Here is a 25,582-nt window from a genome sequence, read left to right as displayed (position 1 = left end):
TCATACAGCCCTCTACAATTCTGAGGAATAAATGTATATCCCTATGTCTATATATCTGTACCTATATCTGGGGGAGGGAGGTTTTCAATCATAGAATTCTAATACACTGGAATCTTTTAATTTTAATTTCACATTAGCCACAAATGCTACTTTTTGTATTTTCAGGCCATTGAACCAGCTCTTCACAATTTTCCTGCCTCCTCATGGTGAATATCTTTATTGCATTAGTAACTGATTTCTACTTCACCTTTCAGCCCTATTTAGTCCCCACACGCACACTAAATGTTTGCTTTCGACAGTCATAAAAACAATTAATGTTTAAACATCATCATAAAACCACAGAGGACAGTAGTAAAAGAGGTCATGGAACAGACCCAAACAATTAGCCAGTTATTTCCAAGGCCTTAGGAAAAGAGGAATCTCTTCTCCATTCTCCGGCAGACCTACAGAGACAGAGGCAACTTTGGTTCATGGGGGCAGCAACTGAAAAGGCCATGCCAATTGTCCCTTGGCCAAGGCACTGCAGCCAGGAAGGCCTCATTCATTCATCCATCTCAGGGCTCAGCCAAATAGTTTTTTGACACTACTCCTAGAGAGCTACAATAAATTCTGTTTCCCCCCCCCCCACACCAGAAGTAAGGTTGCCAAGCCCCCTCTGCTTCTGACCAGCTGGCTGCCGGGGGAACTTACTAGTTGTGGGGAGGCCAAGCCCACTGTGGCAGCAACATCACCAGCAATGCAGGAACGTCACTTCTGGCACACCCTGAAAGTAGTACCATCGCACCATCAGCAACCTGGGAAACTTTGGTATTTGGGTAAAGAGTGTCCTGCATAACTGGTGCTGTGATGCCATCACTTATGTATTTATTTATTTCTGGGATTTCTATCCCACCTGTGTGCACCGAAAGTGACATTGCTGGCACTGTTGCTGTGATACGCATCCACTGTATACCTCTTTTAGAATAGTGTATCAGAATAATGTCTGTGATATTATGCAATATAACAGAATAGAAATCTCTCTGACAGAACTAGTCTTAGAAAAGGATGTTGTTAGTTGAATCCATACTTGGACGTATATATCCACTGTATTCTAGTGTATTTTTGTGTTAGTATTTGAAGAAAGCAGACCCTGGCTTCATGCTACATGGAAATGTTATTTTAACCCATGCTTTAGAGAAGTCCAACGGAACATTACAACAAACTCTTCACAATTAGGAAACCTAATGACATAGACATCGATCTCCTATTCTGATGTTTATTGTCTTTGCTGTTGCTTCTGCCCAGTCAACACAAACTGACAGTTACCAGACCCCAACTTGTGATTCTTTTAATCTGCTGGGAATATTTCCACTATTTTGCATTCTAATTCACTGCCCACTCTCTCTTATATGTAGGACTGCTAATTCCATCTGGGTTGCCAATCCCCAGGTGGGGGCAGGGGATCCCCCGGTTTGGAGGCCCTCACCCTGCTTCAAGGTCATCAGAAAGCGGGGAGGGAGGGAAATGTCTCATGGGCACTGCATTATTCCCTGTGGAGACCGATTCCCATAGGATATAGAGAATTGATCTGCAGGTATCTGGGGCTCTGGGAGGGCTGTTTTTTTAGATAGAGGCACCATATTTTCAGCATAGCATCCAGTGCCTCTCCCCAAAATACCCTCCAAGTTTCAAAAATATTGGACCAGGGAGTCCAATTCTATGAGCCTAAATAAAGGTGCCCCCGTCCTTCATTATTTCCTGTGGAAGGAAGGAATTGAAAAGGTGTGCAGTCCATTTAAATGTGATAGCTAGAACTCCCTTTGGAGTTCAGTTATGCTTGCCACACTCTTGCTCCTGGCCCCACCCCCAATGTCTCCTGGCTCCACCCCCAAAGTCCCCAGATATTTCTTGAATTAGACTTGGCTTCTGAGGGACCAGTCCTCACAAGGGCTGCCAGTTCCAGGTTGGTGGGAAATCCCTGGAGATTCTGTGGTGGCGTTTGAGGAAGGCATAGAGTTAGGGCTTCAGAGCAGGGTCTGCCAGACACAGGTTCTTGGCGTAGACCTGTTGTGAGGGAAAGAGATTGCACCTCATGGGGAGGGATGGTGGCTCAGTGGTAGAGCATCTGCTTGGTAAGCAGAAGGTCCCAGGTTCAATCCCTGGCATCTCCAAAAAGGGTCCAGGCAAGTAGGCGTGGAAATCCTCAGCTTGAGACCCTGGAGAGCTGCTGCCAGTCTGAGAAGACAATACTGACTTTGATGGACCAAGGGTCTGATTCAGTATAAGGCAGCTTCATATGTTCATATGTTCACCTAGTGCATGTCTACCTGTCAGACATCTCTTAAACTCACAAGGATGCTCCCATACGTTGACCTGTATTTCCACAAGCAGGAAAGCATAGATTTCAGATGGATGTAGTTCATACTCTGTTTTGTTCATTGTATCCTGCGAGATCTTTCCATTTATGCAAGACCTAGTGCCAATTCTAGAGGTTGGAGAAGATCTGGGAGATCCAGGTTCTAATCCCCACTGGTGCCGTGGAAGCTCACTGGCTGACCTTGGGCCAGTCGCACACTCTCAGACTAATCTACTTTACAGGGTTGTTGTGAGGATAAAAGGGAGGAGAGCAGAACAATGTACGCTACTTTGAGTCTTCCACAGGTGAAAAGAGTGGGGTGTAAGTGAAGTGTGTGGGTGTGAGAAATGCTGCCACATCACAGCTGACTTATGGGGATCCTGGCATAGGGGTTTCCAAGACAAGTGAGAAGCAGAGGGGGTTGGCCATGGCCTTCCTCTGCAGAGCCTTCCTTGGTGGTCTCCCTTCCAAGTACTGACCCTGCTTAGCTTCTGAGATCTGACAAGATGGGGCTATACCCAGTTGCCTTCCCTCCATATGTGTGAGGTTGCCGAGCCATTTCATTTACACATCTGAGCACCTCCAGTATATTTTTTGCCTTCGACCACTCTTTCTAAAGCTGTAAGGCAAGGAGGAGACGCGGTTGCAGGGATCATAGCTCCTTTATTAAGTACAGCATAGTAACGGCTCAACTCTGTAACTGATGAACTGGGCCGACTATATACACTTCAAGGTTCCCACGCTAGGATGCCATTGGATCATTCAAACCAGCAGGGGCCCTCTGATTGGAGCAGGGCAGCAAGGATTTGGATCCTCCTGCCCCTTGTTCCTGAGTCCCCAAGCTCAGGCCTCAAGGCTCCAATGAGCCAGGCAGGAACACAGATCGTTCATTATACACACACACACAATAGGAATGAAAAAGGATTCAAAGTGGAAACACCAGTTCCACTCGCAGTAGAGGTGTAACCTTTTTGCACGTTACTTGTATTTGCAGAACACGAGGGCACAGCTCCGTGGCAGAGCGTCTGACCTTGATGGACCAGTGGTCTGATTCAGTATAAGGCAGCTTCATGAGTTCAAATATGTCTTTAGGAAAGGGCTGTGGCTCATTGGTAGAGCATTTGCTTGGCATGGAGGAGGTCCTGGGTTCAACCCCCAGCATCTCCAGTTTAAAGGATGAGGTAGGAGGTGATCTGAAAGACCTCTACCAGAGGCCCTGGAAAGCTGCTGCCAGTCTGAGTAGACAAGACTGGCCTTGATGGAACAAGGGTCCGATTTATACGTACCTGGGGAAAATAATGCTCAGTTTGAACACGGTTCAGATTCTGTAGGGCAGGGGTGGCCAAACTGGCTTAACACAAGAGCCACAGAGAATAAATGTCAGATGTTTGAGTGTCGCAAGACCTTAATGTCATATGTTTGAGAGCAGAAAGAAAGGAAGAAAGGAAATAAATGGAGGAGGGAGGGAGAGGTGGAAAGAAAACAACTTTAAATGCATTCTCCAAGCCACCAGCTGGCTTGGTTTGGAGAAATGATATAAAGAGAGAAATGCCTTCTCCAAACCTGCTGATGGGGTGGGGGCTTCGAGCCACACAATATGTGTGAAAGAGCCACATGTGGCTCTTGAGCCATAGTTTGGCCACCCTGGCTATAGGAGATTGGCCAGTAAACCTAGTTTATAGAATCCTAGAGTTGGAAGGGGCCATACAGGCCATCTAGTCCAACCGCCTGCTCCATGCAGGATCAGCCTAAAGCATGTCAACAAATAATCATCCAGCCTCGTTTTGAAGACTGCCAATGAAGGGGAGCTCACCACCTTCCTAGGCAGCTGGTTTCACCTCTGAGCTACTCTGACCATAAAAAATTTTTCTTAATATCCAGCTGGTACTTTTCTGCTTGTAATTTGAACCCATTGCTTTAGGTCCTATCCTCGGCTGCCAAGTGGAACAGCTCCTTGCGCTCCTCTAAATGGTGGCTCAGTGGTAGAGCATCTGCTTGGGAAGCAGAAGGTCCCAGGTTCAATCCCTGGCATCTCCAAAAAAGGATCCAGGAAAATAGGTGTGAAAAACCTCAGCTTGAGACCCTGGAGAGCCGCTGCCAGTCTGAGAAGACAATACTGACTTGGATGGACCGAGGGTCTGGTTCAGTATAAGGCAGCGTCATATGTTCATAAATATGTTCATATGACAGCCTTTCAGATATTTCAAGAGAGCGATGCTGTCCCCACCTCAGTCTCCTCTTCTCCAGACTGAACATTCCCAAGGCCCTCAGCTTTTCCTCACAGGGTTCTTCCTCCAGGCCTTTGATCATCCTTGTTGCTCTCTTCTGCTCGATTGTGTCCACATCTTTTTTGAAATGAGGCCTCCAGAACGGCACACAGGATTCCAGGTGTGGCCTGACCAGGGCAATATACAGAGGAGCCATGACCTCCTGTGATTCTGATGCTATAGCCCTTTGGATAAAGGGCTGACTGACTTTTCATCTAAACAGGGATTGATCATCCATAGTCCCCAGTTCCTTTAAAAAAAATGTTGAGCAGGGATGGATCTGGCGCTTTGGGTTTTGCTTGGCTTTCTCTGTCACTCTCTGGAGAGGGTTTCTGCGGAATGAGGCCAAACTCCTTGGTTCCTGGGCCTCTTCTGTCTTCCCTTTCTTCCCTTGCCAGTGCCGAAGAAGAAGATAAAATGAAGAGATTGGATTTACATCCTGCCCTCCACCCTGAAGAGTCTCAGAGCAGCTCACAATCTCCTTTACCTCCCCCCCACACACACACACACACAACAGACACCCTGTGAGGTAGATGAAGATATTGGCTTTATATCCCGCCCTCCACTCCGAAGAGTCTCAGACCAGCTCACAATCTCATTTACCTCCCCCCCACCCACAACAGACACCCTGTGAGGTAGATGAAGATATTGGATTTATATCCTGCCCTCCACTCCAAAGAGTCTCACAATCTCCTCTCCCTTCCTCCCCAACAACAGACACCCTGTGAGGTAGATGAAGATATTGGATTTATATCCTGCCCTCCACTCCAAAGAGTCTCAGAGCGGCTCACAATCTCCTTTCCCTTCCTCCCCCACAACAGACACCCTGTGAGGTAGATGAAGATATTGGATTTATATCCTGCCCTCCACTCTGAAGAGTCTCAGAGCGGCTCACAATCTCCTTTACCTTCCCCCCCACAACAGACACCCTGTGAGGTAGATGAAGATATTGGCTTTATATCCCACCCTCCACTCCGAAGAGTCTCAGCGGCTCACAATCTCCTTTCCCTTCCTCCCCCACAACAGACACCCTGTGAGGTAGATGAAGATATTGGATTTATATCCCGCCCTCCACTCCGAAGAGTCTCAGAGCGGCTCACAATCTCCTTTACCTTTAACAAAGAGTATCTTCAGACTGGAGGGGATCGGTTAATCAGGTCCTGAAAGTTCCCTCATAACAGATGCTTTGCCTGAGCTTCCTGCCCATCCCTTGCCATTTTTACGATCCCTCCAAAGTTTCACTGAGGGCAGGTCTCTGTACTTGGGATGCCAGGGTTGCTATCCTCCAGGAGAGGCCTGGAGATCTGGAATTATAGCTGATCTCCAGGCTATGGAGATCAGTTTCCGGTGGGAAACGGATGGTTTTTGGAGGGGAACTCTTTGACATTATCACCAGCTGAGCTTCTTCCCCCTCCTGAAACCCTGTGTCAAGCATGTGGTTTCAATGACGAGTCGGGTTTGATACAAGACTACGTTTATTGATAGACCAATACTTTCAGTGTAAAAGATTCTTGAGAGTGATGCTAAAGATACATTGATACAATACTTTTAAGGCTAACTTCAAAAGGATTCCAAAAGGTGGGGGCAAGGGATGCGCTCTCACACATAAACTATCATAAATGTCTACATTCTCCTGGCGTTATCAGAACTCTGTCCTTGTTTTCCCCAGATGTGTCGCACTCCCTAACAGGAATGTATGGGAAGGTGCTGATTACTTTTTCTCAAGTTAGTTTCGTTTCTCTCTACTTCTACTTATCAAGCAATAAAGCAAGAAGGCGGAGGGGAAAGAATAACAGAGCTAACAGACCTTGGTCCTCCATGATATTTCACGGACCAGTTTTATGGAGGACCCTAAAACAATCAATTACCAATGGACTTTTACCATACTTGACAGCCTGCCCTCCCCAGCTCTCCAGGAATTTCCCAACCAGGAGATGGCAACCAAAGGTGACATGGTCAGCTGAGGCTTCCCCGCCAGGTGTTCCTTTCCACATGCCTATTCCACGGCTATCTGGAGACAGGCAATTTGGGGAGTGGATGGCAAGAGAGACACGCACAGGCATCTTGTGCCCTTGCATGCGCCTTTGCACCTCTCTCCCCTAAAATCTGGGGAGAACTGTGTTTGCAGCACTGCACTTCTTGGAGGCCTGGTAAGAGAAATGTCTTCATTTCTTTCATTTCTACCCCACATTTCTCTCTAGCTCTCTCCTCTCCATCATTTATCCTCACAATAACTCCGTGAGGAGGTGAGGCTGAAAGAGCAGGCATCTGGCCCAAGGTCAGCCAGAGAGCTTCCAGCACAGAGTGAGGTCTCCCAGATGACCCAGGGTTGCCAGCTTCCAGGTGAGGCCTGGAGATCTCCCGGGATGTCCAGATCAGATCTTTGGAGGGCAGCTTGATGGCATTTTAGCCCCCAAGGGCCTTCCCTTTCGCAACCATGCCCTTTCCAGCTCCATCCCTAAACCACCAGGAATCTCCAAACCAGGAGATGGCAACCCTACTCAGATCCAAACCAATACTCTACTTTGGTGAAGTGAGCAGTGGACGCTAATCTGGAGAGCTGGGTTTGATTCCCCACTCTTTCACATACAGCCAGCAGGGATCAGTCAGTTCTCTCAGAGCTCTCTCAGTCCCACCTACCTCTAGGGTTGCTAATCCCCAGGTGGGGGCAGGGGATCCCCCGGTTTGGAGGCCTTCCCCCCACTTCAGGGTCGTCAGAAAGTGGAGGGAGGGGAGGGAAATGTCTGCTGGGAATTCTATTATTCCCTATGGAGATTTATTCCCATAGAAAATAATGGAGAATTGATCCATGGATATCTGGGGCTCTGGGGGGCTGTTTTTTGAGGTAGAGATACCAAATTTTCAGTACAGCATCTAGTGCCTCTCCCCAAAATATCCCCCAAGTTTCAAAACGATTGGACCAGGGGGTCCAATTCTATGAGCCCCAAAAGAAGGTGCCCCTATCCTTCATTATTTCCTATGGAAGGAAGGCATTGAAAAGGTGTGCCGTCCCTTTAAATGTGATGGCCAGAACTCCCTTTGGAGTTCAATTATGCTTGTCACAGCCTTGATCTTGGCTCCACCCCTAATGTCTCCTGGCTCCACCCCCAAAGTCTCCTGGCTCCACCCCCGAAGTCCCCAGATATTTCTTAAATTGGACTTGGCAACCCTACCTACCTCACAGGGTTTCTCTGTCATGGAGAGAGGAAAGGAAAGGAGATTGTAAACCACTCTGAGACTCCGAGTGAAGGGCAAAGTATAAATCCAGTGTCCTCTTCCTCCTCTTCTTCTTCCGACCACTACATTATACATACATCATGCGATGGTTAAACCTCCCTTCCTGATCAAGCCTGTAGATTTTGACAGGGCTGAAATGTGGAAACGGTTGACTTGAGCAACTCATGGAAGCTCCTGAGGTCCTGTGATTGTTAAAATCTCAGGTTTTTAAAGAAGGCATTCCTCCAAATCTTAGAAAAGTTCTATTGTGGCAAAAATCTGCAGTTTCCTTGCTCCTTGGAGGCTAACGGCCCTCTTGGAGCTTGATCAGTCATGGTGGGCCAGAGGACAATTCAGCTAATGCAAAATGGGGGCCAAATGAGGGTTGCCAGCTCTGGGTTGGGGAATCTCTGGAGATTCTTGGGGAAGGTCATGTTTGAGAAGGAGAGGAACCTTGGTGGGGCTAATGCCATAGAGACTGCCCTCCAAAGCAGCTGTTTTCTCCAGGGGAAGAATCTCTGGGCCTACCTTTACCAAAAGATAAGATCATACAATGTAGATTAAATCATGTTAATATTTAGTGCAATAAAATCACTTGGAGCACATTTTTAGGTTCTCTAGATTGCAGCATTTGACTGCTGGCAAATGCCCATGCTATATACAGGGCCACCGCTGGAGGAGGGACCATGGGAACAAAATCCCACAGGCTGTGGTCATCCAGGGGCCATCAACCCAGGTGGTCATCCAGGGGCCATCATGATCTGTGCAGGCCTGGGAGACAAGGCCTAGGCCTAGCGACCAGTGTGGGAGTAGAAAGCAGATGTAGCCTACAATCCCCACAATGCTTGGCGCCCGCTGTAACCAATCAGTGTCCGGGGATTGTGTGAGGAGATTGATATTTAAACTTTGTGGGCTGTGGAATTGTGTTCTTTTCTCTCACAGAGTCAGGCTGATTGATTAGGAGTGGCTGAAGGTGATTGTTGCTGATGGATTAGGAGTGGCTGTGTTCCCCACCCTCTCTGCATTATTAAGCTGCGCCTTGCCAGAGAGCTAAAGGGCACTTGGCCTGTGGCTCTTCACATGGGGGTTCTGTAAGGACCAGGAACCCAGATCCCTATTTTCCTTGTGTTCTCAATAAGATAAGTTGACCATCCAGAAGGAGAGCCACATAAACAAACAGGATTTAAAAGGAGACTGTATATTTTAAAAAGCTATCATGAAGGTAGAATGCCAGCAGTGTGGTGGGGGCTTTCCAGTGTTTTGCACTGAGTGTCACATGTATGACTGTCTGCCCACAGGACAGAAGTCTTGGGTGTGTTCTCGATGCAAGGAGCTCCTGGTCCTCAGAGAATAAGTTTGTACCCTTGAGGCTGAGGTGACTGACCTGGAGAAGCAGAGACAGCCAGTTAGGCACTCGGGGAAGACTCTCGGGGGCGTATTAGATGAGCCCCGCTCTGAACATGGCAGCCCCGTTTCTGCCAGGGAGCATGAGGGTTGAGGGGGAACAGGGCACTGTTCTGAGGATAAGGGGAATGCGCCCTCAGAAGAGACCTCTTCTTCGGTTGGTGAGTGGGTATCCTTTCGCGCCAAGGAACCATCCCTGGGCGGGGGGGGGGGGTTGGTAGTTGGTGATTCGATCCTTAGGCAAGTAGACAGCTGGGTGGCAAAACTGCGTACTGACCGTATGGTGACTTGCCTGCCTGGTACGAAGGTAGCGTGTTGTAGATAGGCTGATAGAGAGTGCTGGGGAGGAGCCTGTAGTCGTGGTGCATGTTGGCACCAACGATGTGGGAAATGCAGTCCTGAGGTCCTGGAGGAAAAATTTAGGCTGATAGGCGGGAGACTTAAGGCCAGGACCTCCAAGGTAGCCTTCTCAGAAGTGCTACCTGTTCCACGTGCAGGGCTGGAGGGACAGGCACAAATTAGAAGTCTCAATGTGTGGACGAGACGATGGTGTAGGGAGGAAGGGTTTAAGTTTGTTAGGCACTGGGATGCTTTCTGGAACAAGCGGGAGCTGTACAAAAGAGACAGGCTCCACTTGTTCCCAGATGGAACCAGGCTGCTGGCGCTTAAAATCAAAAAGGTGGCAGAGCAGTTTTTAAACTAAATCTTGGGGGGAAGCCGACAGGAAATGAAATGTCCCTGGTTCGGGAGGACTCATCTCAAAGAGATGAAGGGTTACCTGTTACTTTTCTACCGGGTAATGGAACAGAGTTGTCCACTGAGATGGTGACAAACAGTATGAAGTGTCTGCCAAAGTCTCGAGGCAGCAGGAGGAAGGTTGTGGGCCTAACTTGCCTGGGAAATTATAGATGTTTGTATACAAATGCTAGAAGGTAGCAAAAGTCACCCCCATCTTTAAAAAGGTTTCCAGAGGAGATCCGGGAAATGACAGGCCAGTCAGTCTGCCTTCAATACCGGGAAAGTTGGTAGAAACCATTATCAAGGACAGAATGAGTAGGCACGTTGATGAACACGAGTTATTGAGGAAGACTCAGCATGGGTTCTGTAAGGGAAGATCTTGCCTCACTAACCTGTTACATTTCTTTGAGGGGGTGAACAACCATGTGGACAAAGGGGCCCCAATAGATGTTGTTTACCTTGACTTCCAGAAAGCTTTTGATAAAGTTCCTCATCAAAGGCTCCTTAGTAAGCTCCGCAGTCATGGAGTAAAAGGACAGGTCCTCTTGTGGATCAAAAACTGGCTAATTAATAGGAAGCAGAGAGTGAGTATAAAAGGGCAGTCTTCACAGTGGAAGACAGTAAGCAGTGGGGTGCCGCAGGGCTCAGTACTGGGTCCCATGCTCTTTAACTTGTTCATGAATGATCTGGAGTTGGGAGTGAGCAGTGAAGTGGCCAAGTTTGCAGATGACACTAGATTATTCAGGGTGGTGAGAACCAGAGAGGATTGTGAGGCACTCCAAAGGGATATGTTGAGTCTGGGTGAGTGGCTGTCAACGTGGCAGATGAGGTTCAATGTGGCCAAGTGCAAAGGAATGCACATTGGGGCCAAAAATCCCAGCTACAAATACAAGTTGATGGGTTCTGAACTAACAGAGACTGACCAAGAGAGAGAACTTGGGGTCGTGGTAGATAACTCACTGAAAATGTCAAGACAGTATGCAATTGCAATAAAAAAGGCCAACGCCATGCTGGGAATTATTAGGAAGAGAATTGAAAACAAATCAGGCAGTATCATAATGCCCCTGTATAAATCGATGGTGCGGTCTCATTTGGAGTACTGTGTGCAATTCTGGTCACCGCACCTCAAAAAGGATATTATAGCATTGGAAAAAGTCCAGAAAAGGGCAACTAGAATGATTAAAGGTTTGGAACACTTTCCCTATGAAGAAAGGTTAAAACGCTTGGGACTCTTTAGCTTGGAGAAACGTCGACTGCGGGGTGACATGATAGAGGTTTACAAGATTATGCATGGGATGGAGAAAGTAGAGAACGAAGTACTTTTCTCCCTTTCTCACAATACAAGAACTCGTGGGCATTCAATGAAATTGCTGAGCAGAGAGGTTAAAACGGATAAAAGGAAGTACTTCTTCACCCAAAGGGTGATTAACATGTGGAATTCACTGCCACAGGAATTATATATATATATATTATATATTATATATATATAACCTTGTCTTGTTTTAAATACCCATTCCTGTATGAATAAACCTTCATCCAGGGCTTTTGTTTGTAGAAGGAGCTCCTTTGCATATTAGGCCACACCCCCTGATGTAGCCAATCCTCCAAGAGTTTACAGTAGGCTTTGTACTAAGAGCCCTGTAAGCTCTTGGACTATTGGCTGCATCAGGGTGTGTGGCCTAATATGCAAAGGAGTTCCTGCTACAAAAAGAGCCCTGCGGAGGCTTTGTCTTTTTAATGTTCTCTGGCTGGTCCTCATGCCTGTGTTTGCTTTGCTAAAAGGGGCATTTCTGGTTGGGCTTGGGAGGGTACTCTGGGCCTTCCCAGGAAAGGAAAGGAAAGGTCTCCTGTGCAAGCACCAGTCGTTTCTGACTCTGGAATGACATTGCTTTCACAATGTTTTCACGGCAGACTTTTTACGGGGTGTTTTTCCATTGCCTTCCCCAGTCATCTACACTCCACCCCCCAAGCAAGCTGGGTACTCATTTAACCGACCTCAGAAGGATGGAAGGCTGAGTCAGCCTCGAGCTGGCTACCTGAAAACCCAGCTTCCGCCAGGGATCGAACTCAGGTCATGAGCAGAGCTTCGGACTGCAGGACTGCAACTTTAACACTCTGCCCCACGGGGCTCTATCTGGGCCTTCCCAAGGGACCATCCATCCAGAGTGGTGGCAGAGGAAGGCGGCAACCCACAGGGTCCATGACACCAGGTCAAGTCATTTGGATTAGGGTTGCCAACTCTAGGTTAAAAAACTCCTGGAGATTTGGGGGTGGAGCCTGGGAAAGGTGGGGTTTGGGGAGGGGAGGGACTTCAGTGGGGTGTGATGCCATAGCAGCCATCCTCTCCAGGGAGATCAGCTGGGATTCTGGGAGATCTCCAGGTTCCACCTGGAGGGTGGTAACCCTAGTTCATGGCTTCAAAGGGGGCTGATGGAATTTTTGTCTGTGAAGGCACGTCTCCAGCTCCCCACCCCAAAATTTTTCCGGTCAGTATGAATGTTTCCCTCCTCCTCTTCAGGGTGCTCCTTCTGTGTAGAGCTCTAATCGTTAACACAACAAGTGATCCAACCAGCCTCTTCAGCAGATTGTTTTAGGACCCCACAAGGTCCTACATCAGATGCACATTGGGGGCAGCAGGAAAATGCTGCACTGCCAGCCTCCAGGTGGTGCCTGGAGATTTCCCACTATTACAATTGATTGACAGATGACGAAGACCAGTCCCCCTGGAGGCCATGGCTGCATTGGAGGGCGGGCTCTGTGGCACTGCAACCTGCTGAGCTCCCTCCCCTCCCCAAACCGCCCCCCCCCCCGCTCTACCAGTCACAATTTTTTGTTAGTCTTCGAGATCCTACTGGACTCCTGCTCTTTTCTGCTGTGATTGCCGAGGCCCTGGTTACTCATCTGTGAGCGTCACTGAATGCAGTGCGGCTTCCTTTCTAGTAAGAGAGCTTCGGTTGAGGTGCTTTCAGTCATGCAGTCAGGTTTACAGACTGCTGTGATAAGCCCGGGTTTTGTAATGAGGATGTGAGCAGCCAAACAAATAAGTCATAACTGCAGCTGGTTGATGGGGAAGGAGGAACCTGGGGGTTAGCACACCGTTCTCAGGAGAGAAGGATTCCAGTCTGTCTTGTGTTATACGAGATAAATGAGTTTAGCAGATTCAGCCTGAATCCCCTTGTGGCTAGACCCACCGCAGAGCAGGGCTTGGTTTGGCACCACTTGTCTGTCTCTGCTGACTGCAGCGAGGCCTTCCTCCGACTGCACCCGCCAAATGCTGCTCAGCTCCTGGTGTGCCTCATGGGAAGGCTGCTGCACATTGTCTGGCCAGAGGCTAACTGCGGAGACAGAGATGGATATCGGCTCCCATCTTTCAAAAGGCTCTGCTTTTCAGAGCTGACCTTTGCTCCTCGTAAAAGCCCACTGATCTGGCCCAGCCAGGGTCCCATTTCCACAAGAAAAATCTCTGATTTGCCATCAGGTGATTGCAAGGACTTCTAGATTGCCTGTTTTCCTAAAGGTGTCGGGCCAGAGGATGTTCTTCTGATGTATTGGTCCCTACCTCGTAAATATTATCCCTTTTGACTACAAGATACTTTAGAAGAAGAAGAAGAAGATACTGGATTTATATCCTGCCCTCCACTCCGAAGAGTCTAAGAGCGGCTCACAATCTCCTTTACCTTCCTTCCCCACAACAGACACCCTGTGAGGTGGGTGGGGCTGAGAGGGCTCTCACAGCAGCTGCCCTTTCAAGGACAACCTCTGCCAGAGCTATGGCTGACCCAAGGCCATTCCAGCAGGTGCAAGTGGAGGAGTGGGGAATCAAACCCAGTTCTCCCAGATAAGAGTCTGCACACTTAACCACTACACCAAACTGGGTCTCAAAATATACCTGTCCCTGATTAATAAATATTCCTGCACCTCCTTTGGAATCCATCCAGGGCTGAAGGACCAGCAGTGTGGGGTGTCCTGCTGTACACAAGATAAGGCAGGATATACGCTCATAAATGCTGGTGACTCGTTGCGTTTTAATTCAGATCTGTTTTATTGCATTATTTGTATTTATCGGTTTTAACTGTTTTAAGGCTGAATAGATTCAGGTGGGTGCTAGTCGTGTTCCTCTGAAGCAGCAGGACAAAGTTTGAGTGGCACCTTTAAGACCAAGAAAGTTTGACTCTGGGTGTAAGCCTTCTGAAGGGTGCATTCACATGAAAGCTTCTACCCAGAATTAAACTTTGTTGGTCTTAAAAGTGCCACTTTGTTCTTAAGCTTTAATGCTGTGTTGTGTATGTTGCAAGCTGCCCTGAGTCACCTGTTGAGGAGAAGGTGCAGGTTATAAGGCAAGTAACTCAGTAATAACAAAATGAATTTTTAAAAAGCAGTGCCTTCGTCTGAGGAGGAGTGGCATCTCATCTGCCCCTCCCCCTCCGCTTCTTGAGCAGCCTGATGGATGTGGGCCCCTGAGGTTCCTGAGGGGAAAGTGCACTCCACCAGAATGCCAGTTTCCCGTGGGAAAACAAGGCTAAAAGACCCTCTTGGCATGCCCAAAGTGGAGAAAGCAAGGTGAAAGAGAAAGTGAGGGGCTTTCAGAATGGAGCAGTGCTGGAGGCCAGATGGGAAGCTGGGGACACCTACACTTGCTTCTCCCTTGGGTGTGTGTAGATAGAACAAAGAGTCCAGGGGCACCTTTAAGACCAACAAAGTTTTATTCGAAGGATGAGCTTTCGTGCGCAAGCACACTTCTTCAATGGAAGTGAAGGAGCACACTTCTTCAGATATAGTGCAATTTATAGACAGGGCTAAAAACAAGCTAGCACATAACATGATGTAGACATTTTGAGACAAAACAGGAACTACAAGTCAAGTGTAGAGGCTCAACAGCTGTGTGGATCCAATTAAGGGGGAACATATGAAGCAGCAACAAAATATGTCAAAATAGGAGATAAGTGTGTAAGAGAATCTTTTCTAATTGTGGAAAGTTAACAGAGATTCCTTATATATCTAGAAACAGAGATGATGATGATAGATAGATAGATAGATAGATAGATAGATAGATAGATAGATAGATAGATAGATAGATAGATAGATAGATAGATAGATAGATAGATAGATAGATAGATAGATAGATAGATATAGATGTGTGTCACCAAAGCTGGTAGGCAGCCTGATTTTGTTCCAACACAGCCCTGGATTTGGGTTCAGTCACTCATGATGGAGTGCTCTTTTTAAAAAAAAAAATCTCCATTTTGGAAAAGGAAGTGACATTATGACACTCTAGGTTCTGAAATATCTATGGTAAACTGATAGAGAGATTTGAAAAGAGACTTGAAAAGCATCATGATATCACTTCCTTTTCCAAAACAGAAGTGATATCCTGGCTTCCCGCCATTCCATTGACTAAGGACAGGATACAGGCAACTGGGTCGATGTCTCCATCTGCTATCAGTGAGTAATAATTGCACATTAATGGTGTTGCATGCCAGCCATCTTGAAAGGCCAGCATTTCAGTGAAGTTGAAAAAGCTTGAGCTTTGAACTATTTTGCACTTAACTTTACACAGATGTTTCTCTGTTGTCTTTGTTGCCTTCTTATCGTCGCTGGGCAAAAATTAGCCTTAAATCATAAATACACTCATGAGACAAATACACTCATTGTTTGGGATTTGCTTTTTAAGGGATTGTGCTGCACATCTGATTGGGAGCAGGGACTTAAGGAACATGAAATCCATCATGTGTGTAATTGATTTGCTGATACCTTGTTCCATTACAACGTTAAACAAGAAAAAAAAATCCAAAATTTAAACAACAGCTTAAAAGCAGGAGTAAATTTCTAATAAAAATATTTTCTGAAGTGTACAAGTTTTCAACTAATGTAGTTATACATCCAGACACAACTCAAGGGGGAAGTTTCAAAGCCTAGGGGCAGCCACTGAAAAGGCGCCCGCCCAACACGACACGGAAAGTGTGGGTGGCTGCAAGGTCACCTTCTTTTTCTTCATTTCATTCATAGTCCACCTTTCTCACCAAGACTCAAGGTGGATTACAAAATATGGAAAACAAACAATTCAAACAACAAAGATTTTGAATAAATAAAGCAATCCAGGCAAAGAGACACCAAACCAGTCAAAACTCTGACAGGCCATACTGAAGGTAGTGGATAATGAACTGAAGTAAAAAAGGGAGGTGATTCATACATTAAAATGCAGGGTGCTATAATGCTATCCCTTCTAGAAGCAACCTTCTGAGGTGATCCACTATGCCAGAGTTCTGTTTCCTCTATATAAGTGCCCTCCTGGACTTTTCTGTCTTGCCCATTCTGCAAAATGATAGAAGCACAGGGGCCTTCCTAATAGCTTCAGGCAGGCCATGCCACAATGTGGGAAGCTAGCACAGAGAAGGCACATGTATGTCTGCTACCAATTGTACCTTTTTGCAGGATGGCACTTTCCTGGTGCTAACCCAGCTAAGAACCTAGGACTGATCCAGGGTCCAGCATTATTGCTGGAGAAGCTGGCTCATGCAGCTCTCCAAAAGGGCATTCTATCAACATTGTGTAGCTTTGAAGATGGCTCCACCTTGATTGGGCTGATCTGGTCACATGGATCCATGCGATGGTTACTTTGAGGCTAGACTACTGCAATGCACTCCACATGGGTCTGCCCTTAAAGACAACTTGGAAAATCTAGTTGGCACAGAATACTGTGGCCTGGCTACTGTTGGGTACCAAGTGGAATGGAGAGTCCAGGTGGGTATACATTGTGGAGGTGAAGCTTTGGATCTGTTAATAGTTATAAACTGTGATTGTTATGATGACGACTACAAAAACAGCAGAGTCTTTGCATGCGATAGAAGGAAGCGGTTATACCTCCAGGTGAGGAATCGCTTGACGGGATGCTCCCCAACATACGAAACATCCCAGGAAGTAGAAAACTAGCACTGCAAGGTTCGGATGGAATGTTTTATTCCAAGGGTGTTAAGTTTTCTAGTTGTGGGGAGTTTTTACAATGGAATTCTTTCAAAATTGGAATCTGCCATCTGCAGTCTAAAGTGGAGAACTCCATGCAGCCATTTCAATCTCCTACCTGCAGGCCTCGTTTTGGACAGGAACTTTTTCTTTTTGGGGGCTCCATTGTTCAATCCCCCCCGTGAGAATTTTGCTGAACTCTTAAGATCTGACAAACTTTCTAATATTTCCCCCCCACACAAAAAAAGGAGAAATAACCAAAACATATAAAGCAGATGGAAATCATCGTGCCACTGTGGCAACGTAAGAGAAAGTACTGTGACTTGTAATTCAAGAAGGGAGATGCTGAGCTGATATAATGTCGTACACCCTCTGATGATGTCAGAGGTGTGTGGCATATGCAAATGAGTTGTGCTAACGAGCTCCAGGACCTCTTTTTCTATGAAATGACCTCTGCACGCCTGCAGGGTTGCCGGCTCCCAGGTGGGAAATTCCTGGAGATTTGTGGGTGGAGCCTGGGGAGAAGTGGGACCATTTCCTTCAGTGGAATGACCTCTGTAGCCAGCTCAGTTGAAAGTCTGGGAGGTCTCCAGGCCCCCCTTGGAGGCTGGCAACCCAGCCCGTATCTCTGAATAGCTGTGCTGGTGAGCACAAATGTGCATCTGGCTAGCTGCTGTTGCAAACAGAAAGATAGACTGGATGGATCCTTGATGCAATCCACCATGGCAGTTTGTGCATCCTTGTTAATATGACTGAAGTCACAATAAACAGCAAGATCCAGCTCCATTTACTCAGGAGTAAGATGCACTGTGCTCGGAGCAAGACATTTTCAAGTAAATGTTCATACAATTATGGCCTTTGGCACCGGATCATGCTCTGGATGAATTCTGCCCCCCCCCCACACACACACACACCATGCAGCCACATAAGTGGTTCCCCATGAAAATAAGCAGTGGCGTGATTAAAATTGTCTAGAGCCGAAAATATTCCTGACCCCACTCCCAAGCGTTGGATCTTTTTTGCAGAAATGTTGAGCAAGCCCCCTTTAAAGTTGCGACTCGTTAGCAAGTTGATTGTTCAGTAAGAAAAAGAAAATTAATTGCAAATTAATCTGCTATTAAGGTGAGATGCTAATGGCATATCATCTGTGTTATTATAATGAAATGACTGCATGGGTACAATGTCATCTTCGCTCGCTTAAGGAGGCCGGGCTTATGCATCCCACGCTTTCATCACGGGCACCAGGAAAGCAGTGATTTATGGCCCCCGCTTGACAAAACGGTATCCATCTTTTTAATCTCTGGACTGCTGGGTAAAATTATTGGGGTTTATATTCATCTCCAAGGAAAGGCAATGAAGTGGAAAAATAAAAGGGAAGGGATGTGTCACGCTGCAGTCCGATCTGGCAGCCGCGATAGCATTATCCATGCGCACCTGCAGCCTCTCACATTGATGAAGAAGCCAGGCCAGGCAGGCGGAACAAAACAGCAAATCAGTGCGCCATTGCAGGGGCCCACCTGGATGTGCAAAATCCTGGGCTCTCCTCCTGCTAGCCAGCTGGGTAGCAAACCACAGCCACAGGGCAAGTCCTGCGTGCCCTGCAGGGTGGAGCCAGCAGGCTGTATTGCCGGCGGGCAATTTGCTCCTAGACAGACCTCTTCGAGTCACACCCCTTCATTCCCTGAGAATGTACCAGAGTCTGGAAAGGAAGAAGGTTGGGGAGTCTCGCAAGGGAAGTGTGGCAGAACCTGCTCTGGTCTGATGGCCACGCTCAGGAGGCCACACTTAGGAGGCCATGCACAGTCAAGGAAGGGAGGGTTGCCAACTCTGGTTTGGAAAATTCCTGGAGATTTGGGGGGTAGAGTCTGGGAAGGCTGGAATTTGAGGAGGGAAGAGGCCTCAGCCAGGTATAATGCCACTCAGTCCACCTGCCAAAGCAACCATTTTCTCCAGGGGAGCTCATCTCAGTTGTAATTCCTGAAGATCTTCAGGTCCCACCAGGAGACTGGCAACACCAGTTCACAGGTCAAACCAGAAAAGGTTTGGGAGAAATGTATGAAAAGATTCAACACTGAACATGCTGTCTCTGCAAACACAAGTGTGTCAGGAGACAGATCCAGTTTTCAGACGACTGGCTGCCCCTCCTTTATCACATCATTATATAATGCCAGAGAGTCCACCCTCCAAAGCAGCCGTTTTCTCTAAAACTTCATCTCTGTCTTCTAGAGATTGGTTGGAATTCTTGGAGTCCCCCAGGCCCCATCTGGAGGTTGGCAACCCTATCTGGGGAGGAGAGGTTCTGAGGCCTCCTTTTTGGTAGCTTTGCTCTGGACTCTATGGCCCTGGAAGGATTGCACCCTTAAAGGTTTGGTTATTCGGGGGATGAACTGTATTTGCTCCCTGGAGCTGAGCCTCAATGGCATAAAGCTGTTTTGAGTCTGGTGTGAAAGGGACAAAGAGGAATACGAACCCTGATATTTCCGTCCAACAATGATTGGTCAACTATTTGCGAAACTATGCTGAGCTTTCAAGAAAAGTGACTTATAAATGTATTTGTTAATTGTTTCACGCTTCCTCAAATATTTGTTGTAGGCATTCATTTCTGTAGATATTTAGATCCTGCTTTTCTCCCCAAAGGGGACACAAAGTGGCTTACAGCCCCCCTCCCTCTCCATCTTATCCCCACAAGGACAGCCCTATAGGGTAGGTTAGGCAGAGAGTGAGCTTCAATGGTGGAGTGGGGATTCGGATCTGGGTCCCTCAGGTCCTAGTCCGACACCCTAAACATTACACTGCACCAGCTGATGTTTTGATCCTGTGCCATGTTCACGGGTTAAAAGACACTGGATCAATTAACTACAACATGACTCATTTGGCCCTGCGGCTAACCAACTTCCTGAATTCTGAATTTTGGGAGGGAAATTGCAAATGATTCCCTCATACGTCGCATCTAAAACCTAAAAGGTTGTACATGTATGTCCTCTCCCTAGAGACCTTAATGCAGACCTGCTACGTTAAGCCAAAACCTTACTATTTTCAGTTCAGTTCAGTTTATTTCGGTTTAATACTCCATAAGCCATACGTCATAAAATTTCAAGAATTTAAAAACATTGTGAAACAAAAATTTGCTGCGTCTACAATGCAATTTTGGCAGAAGCTGCTCAAAATAGTCTTAATCGTACAGTATCGGGAAAAGATGGATATTTCAACAGCCATTTTCTAAGGAATCTTTCTTTCGCTGTTTCATGTTTTAGACAGTAGAAGGAAATTTGAGATGATGAGCTGAACTCTGTCAAAGGGCAGTCACAACAAGAGCACTGGTACGGAGGGTATCTTGAGGAAATGGCCCTTCATTTGGGCTGTCAGAAGCACATTGCAACATGAGATCATATATGACCAACGATCACCTCAGTTTTGCAACCATCAACATGTTTTAAGTAAATCCTTACTAGTGGTATATTTACACTTACGTATTATGAATACTGGCATAGGTTGCTTTATAAAAGTTGCTGTGTCCCGATAAAGTTACCAACCTCCAGGTGAGCCCTGGAAATCTCCCAGAATTATAGCTGGCCTCCAGACCTCCTCCTGGGGAAGATTCTGTTTTGGAGGGTGGATTCTTATGACAGTACACTCCACAGAGGCCCACCCTCTCCCTAAACCCTGCCCTCCCCAGGAAGGATAACCCCACAAATCTCCAGGAGTTTCCCAACCCAGAGTTGGCAAACTTGTGCTCAGCATCTGTTGATCAAATTGACATTTTCCTGCTGCAATTTTGAGAAGACAGACTTTTGAGAACCGCATCGGGCACCCAGGGAAAGAGTTTGCGAATTGTGCTAGGTCATTTCGGTAATTTGAGCTCGGTCATTTCAGTAATTTGAGAGAACAGAATCAGAGCCTGGGAGTTATTCCTGGTTAATTAATCCAGAGCAAGAGTTGCCTATTCCTGGCAGCTGGGGCTGTGAACCCCGGGCAGGGAGGGGCCTTTTGTTTCTTCTTTGATGCTAATCAACCAATTGCACGTAGGTGGTGGAAAGCCATGAGTACGGGGGAAATAGGCACCCACAGAATTGGGTTTTGTTTTCAGACTGAAAGTTGTTGCTAAGCACCAGCTTGTTAAATAACTGCTTTGTAAAGTTATGGGACTGAAGAAGTGCTTTTAAAATGCTAATATGGCACGCTCTTCTAAATGCCATTTGCACTTACCAGAGGAAAGTGACTGCGCTGGAGAAAGAACTAGTAGCTGTCTGCCGGGGAAACAAGGATCCAGGTTACCCAAGCTTGCTTAGGTTGGACAAAACGGGTGTCTTCTGAGATGGAAAGCGGGAAGGGAGAACGTCTGAACGAGGACCGCAGTGCATGGCTCTGCAACCGGTGAGGGTTTTGTCTAACGCAGGGCCCATTTCTGTAAGCAACCTGACCCAAGGAACACCAGCCCAGGCTCTGTTGAGGCATTTGCTTTACCATCTGGAAGAACGGTGACTTCCCAGACTTTTGCGAAGATTATCCCCACTCAGAGAACTTGAAGGCTGGCTGCTAACCCATGTGGCCTACCTCATATTGCCAGAGACCACTTAATTCCCCCCCCCCAAGAAATAGGACTTCATTTTGTATGAGCCAATGTGGTGCAGTGGTTAGAGTGTTGGATTAAGGTCCAGACTGCCCCATTGCCCTGGCTCGCCTGGAATTCTCCGCCTTCTGCCCCAGACTCCCGCCCTTGAGAAACTGATGATTGGGAGAAAAAAATGGCTTCCATGGTGATGTGCTGGAATTTGTCTGGTCTCTATGGTCTTTACCATAGATATTAAGGGAAATTCCTAGCGTGTCACTAGGAAGTGCCATCACATACCCTCCAAACTCCAGCCATTACAAGGCACTGTGTCCTCCCCCCCTCAAATCTCCCAACATTTGCCTAGTAGTGTCAGGAATCTGGGAGACCTAAGGGCATTTTTCACACATGCTAAATAATGCCATTTTAATCCACTTCAGTGACCCACAGGAGGTCTCCCTAACTCATGAACCGACATGAACTAGTTTGGGAAACTGAAAAGTTCATGGGGGTTTGTGATTCATGGTTTCTCACAAACCACCACAAACCTCCATTTTCCCAGTTCATGCCCATCCCTTCTTCAGAGCAGAGTGTGCCTCCATTCGTGGTCCATTTGCAAGTGGATTTTGCCATTTCAGGCAGTAAAAGCCAGTTCCAAAGTGGATTGAAAGTACATTCTTCAGTGTGTTTGAAAAAGGACCTAGATTCAAATTTCCATTTTGCCACAGAAGCTTGCCAGGTAACGGAGCCAGTCACACACTATTATCCCAACTGACCTCAGAGGGCTGAAGTAGAACAGGAGAATGCCATAAGCCAGGGGTGGCCAAATTTGCTTAGTATAAGAGCCACACAGAATAAACATCAGATATTTGAGAGCCGCAAAACAGGAAGGAAGGAAGGAAGGAAGGAAGGAAGGAAGGAAGGAAGGAAGGAAGGAAGGAAGGAAGGAAGGAAGGAAGGAAGGAAGGAAGGAAGGAAGGAAGGAAGGAAGGAAGGAAGGAAGGAAGGAAGGAAAATAGATGGAGGGAAGGAGGGAGAGCTGGAAAGAAAGCAGCATTAACTTTAAATCCATTCTCTAAGCCACCAGTTGCCTTGGCTTGGTGAAGTGATTTAAAGAGACAAATGCCTTCTCCAAATTGGATGATGGGGCTGTGGAGGCTTCAAGAGCCACACGATATGTGTGAAAGAGCCACATGTGGCTCCTGAGCCATGGTTTGGCCACCCCTGCCGTAAACTGCGCTTGGTCCCTGTTGAGTATAAATATCTACATACATTAAATAAACAAGAAATCCTGTGTTGCAACGACTTCCTTGTGTCTAAAGCAGGCGCTGCACCATGAGAGCCACTATAGCACGAGAGTTCAGAACATAACTCGCAAAGTTCCTGGTTTGAAACACACCTTTCCTGTAAAGTCGGTGGATGGCCTTGGGCAAAGCTCCTTTCCCCATCGTCAGCCGTAGCCCTTCCGCTGCAGGGCTGTTGCCAGGATTAGAGAGTTAATACTTCTGAAGTGCCTTGAGCCATTCATAAAATGATATATAAATAACGAAGTATTATTTTCTCATGTTATACATTAATAGTCTGGGGTTTTTTTTCTTTCTGACCCAGCACAGGCCTCCAGGAACCTCCCAATTAGAATAAACAGTATAATTAGGGATTTTATATATTTGTATATAATATGTTTATGGCAGCGGCGCTTCAGTGATTTGCTCCGTGTGTTTGCAGCAATATGGAATGTACCATTCCTCAGGAAACTAAGGCATCGGCAGACCAGTTTCTGTGAGAGAAGGGGCAAGAGTCAATCTGATTAAAATACGCAGAAGCCACCTGAGGGCTGGGAAGAAGAGAGAGGGACTGCAGGAAGTGTGCAGAGAAGGCAATGAAGCAGGAGCCTAGAGGAACCTGGCCACCCTGAGGGGCTGTGGAAACTTGTCATTAATAAGCTATAGGGAGAAGGGGTTGCCCTCCTTCACATATTTCTTGGAAATCAGCCACTGTCTGCAAGACTTGAGGAAGAATTACTGGCATCAAGGTTAAGAGTCAGCGTGGCACAATGGTTAGAGAGCTGGATGTGACCTGCGAGTTGTGGGTTCAAATCCGCACACTTCCATGACACATACAAGGTGGCCGTGGGCCCGTCTCAGCCTCTCCCTCCCTCACGCTCAGCTTGACCGACCTCACAAGATAATCAGGAGGGTAAACTGGAGCGATGGAGAGAGAACCCCACACGCCACTTGGATGACAATGGTACTGAATAAATAAGAGCATGCTATTCATCCACCTGACCTGCTAGCCAGAGGCAGGCAATGGCAAAACCACCTCTGAATGTCTGTTGCTTTGAAAGCCCTCTGGGGTTTCTGGAACTTGCCTATGACTTGATGGCGCTTTACACGCGCACAGGAGCAGCTGTTCTCCTTAATGTTCTGATGGCCCAGGCTGCCTTGATCTTATCACATCTCAGAAGCTTCCTCGGGAGGTTGTGGGCTCTCCTTCTTTGGAGGTCTTCAAGCAATGTTTAGATGGTCATCTGGTAGCAGTGCTGATTCTGTGAACTTAAACAGAACATGAGAAGGAGGGCAGGGGGAGGTACTTGTGATTTTCCTGCATTGTGCAAGGACCAGATGACCCTGGAGGTCCCTCCCAACTCTACGATTCTAAGCCAGCGTGGTGTAGTGGGTTAAGTGCATGGACTCTTAGCTGCGAGAACCAGGTGTGATTCCCCACTCTCCACACGCACCTACTGATGTGACTTTGAGTTAGTCAAGTTCTCGCAGCGCTGTTCCACTCAAAGCAGTTTCTGTCAGAGCTCTCTCAGCCCTGCCTCCCTCACAGGGTGTCTGTTGTGGGGAGGGGAAGGAAAAGAAGATTGTAAGCTGCTTTGGGACTCCTTTAGGTAGTGAAGGGTGAGATATAAATCCAGTCTCTTGGCCATGGGTAGGGCTTGGATGGGAGACCACCAAATAAGTCGAGGGTTGCTATGCGAGGCAGGCAATGGAAAACTACCTCTGCTAGTCTTTTGCTTTTAAAGCCCTACGAGTCACCTGGGGCTGCAGCTTGACAGCTCTTCCCAGCACCACCCCTGAACAACTGATTCACTCCTTAAAAACCGCTGTTGTGCCCCTGGAATCTTGGCTCTTCAAAGTGGTTATGCACGGCATTGTCATAGGGTTGCCAGCTCTGGGTTGGGAAATTCCTGGAGATTTGGGGGGTGGAGCCTGAGGAGGGCAGGGTTCGAGAAAGGGAGGGAACATAGTATGTTATAACGCCGTAGAGCCCACTTTCTAAAGCAGCCATTTTCCCCAGTGGAACTGATCTCTGTCACTTGGAAGTCTCGGAGACCTCTAACTGCAACCTGGAGGATGGAAACCCTGGCTGTAAATTAAGTATCTTACATTAATTTCATCATTCCCCCTGAATGTGTGGTGAAAAAATCATCATCATCATCAAGATGCGAAGCCATGTTAGTCTGTCTGCGGCAGTAGAAAAGAGCAAGAATTCCAGGAGCACCTGAAGGACTAACTCACAACATCTGTGTCAGGGTAAGAGAAGAAGAATTGCAGATTTATACCCCGCCCTTCTCCCTGAATCAGAGACTCAGAGCGGCTTACAATCTCCTTTATCTTCTCCCCCCACAACAGACACCCTGTGAGGTGGGTGGGGCTGAGAGGGCTCTCACAGCAGCTGCCCTTTCAAGGAAAGCTCTGCCAGAGCTATGGCTGATCCAAGGCCATTCCATCAGGTACAAGTGGAGGAGTGGGGAATCAAACCCGGTTCTCCCAGATAAGAGAGCTATGGCTGACCCAAGGCCATTTTATCAGGTGCAAGTGTGGAATCAAACCCGGTTCTCCCAGATAAGAGAGCTATGGCTGACCCAAGGCCATTCCATCAGGTGCAAGTGGAGGAGTGGGGAATCAAACCCGGTTCTCCCAGATAAGAGAGCTATGGCTGACCCAAGGCCATTCCATCAGGTGCAAGTGGAGGAGTGGGGAATCAAACCCGGTTCTCCCAGATAAGAGAGCTATCGCTGACCCAAGGCCATTCCAGCAGGTGCAAGTGGAGGAGTGGGGAATCAAACCCGGTTCTCCTAGATAAGAAAGCTATCGCTGACCCAAG

This window comes from Heteronotia binoei, chromosome 6, assembly GCF_032191835.1.
Source record: "Heteronotia binoei isolate CCM8104 ecotype False Entrance Well chromosome 6, APGP_CSIRO_Hbin_v1, whole genome shotgun sequence".
Taxonomy (NCBI): Eukaryota; Metazoa; Chordata; class Lepidosauria; order Squamata; family Gekkonidae; genus Heteronotia; species Heteronotia binoei.
The sequence above is the reverse complement of the archived record's forward strand: the minus strand, read 5'-3'. Positions refer to the sequence as shown.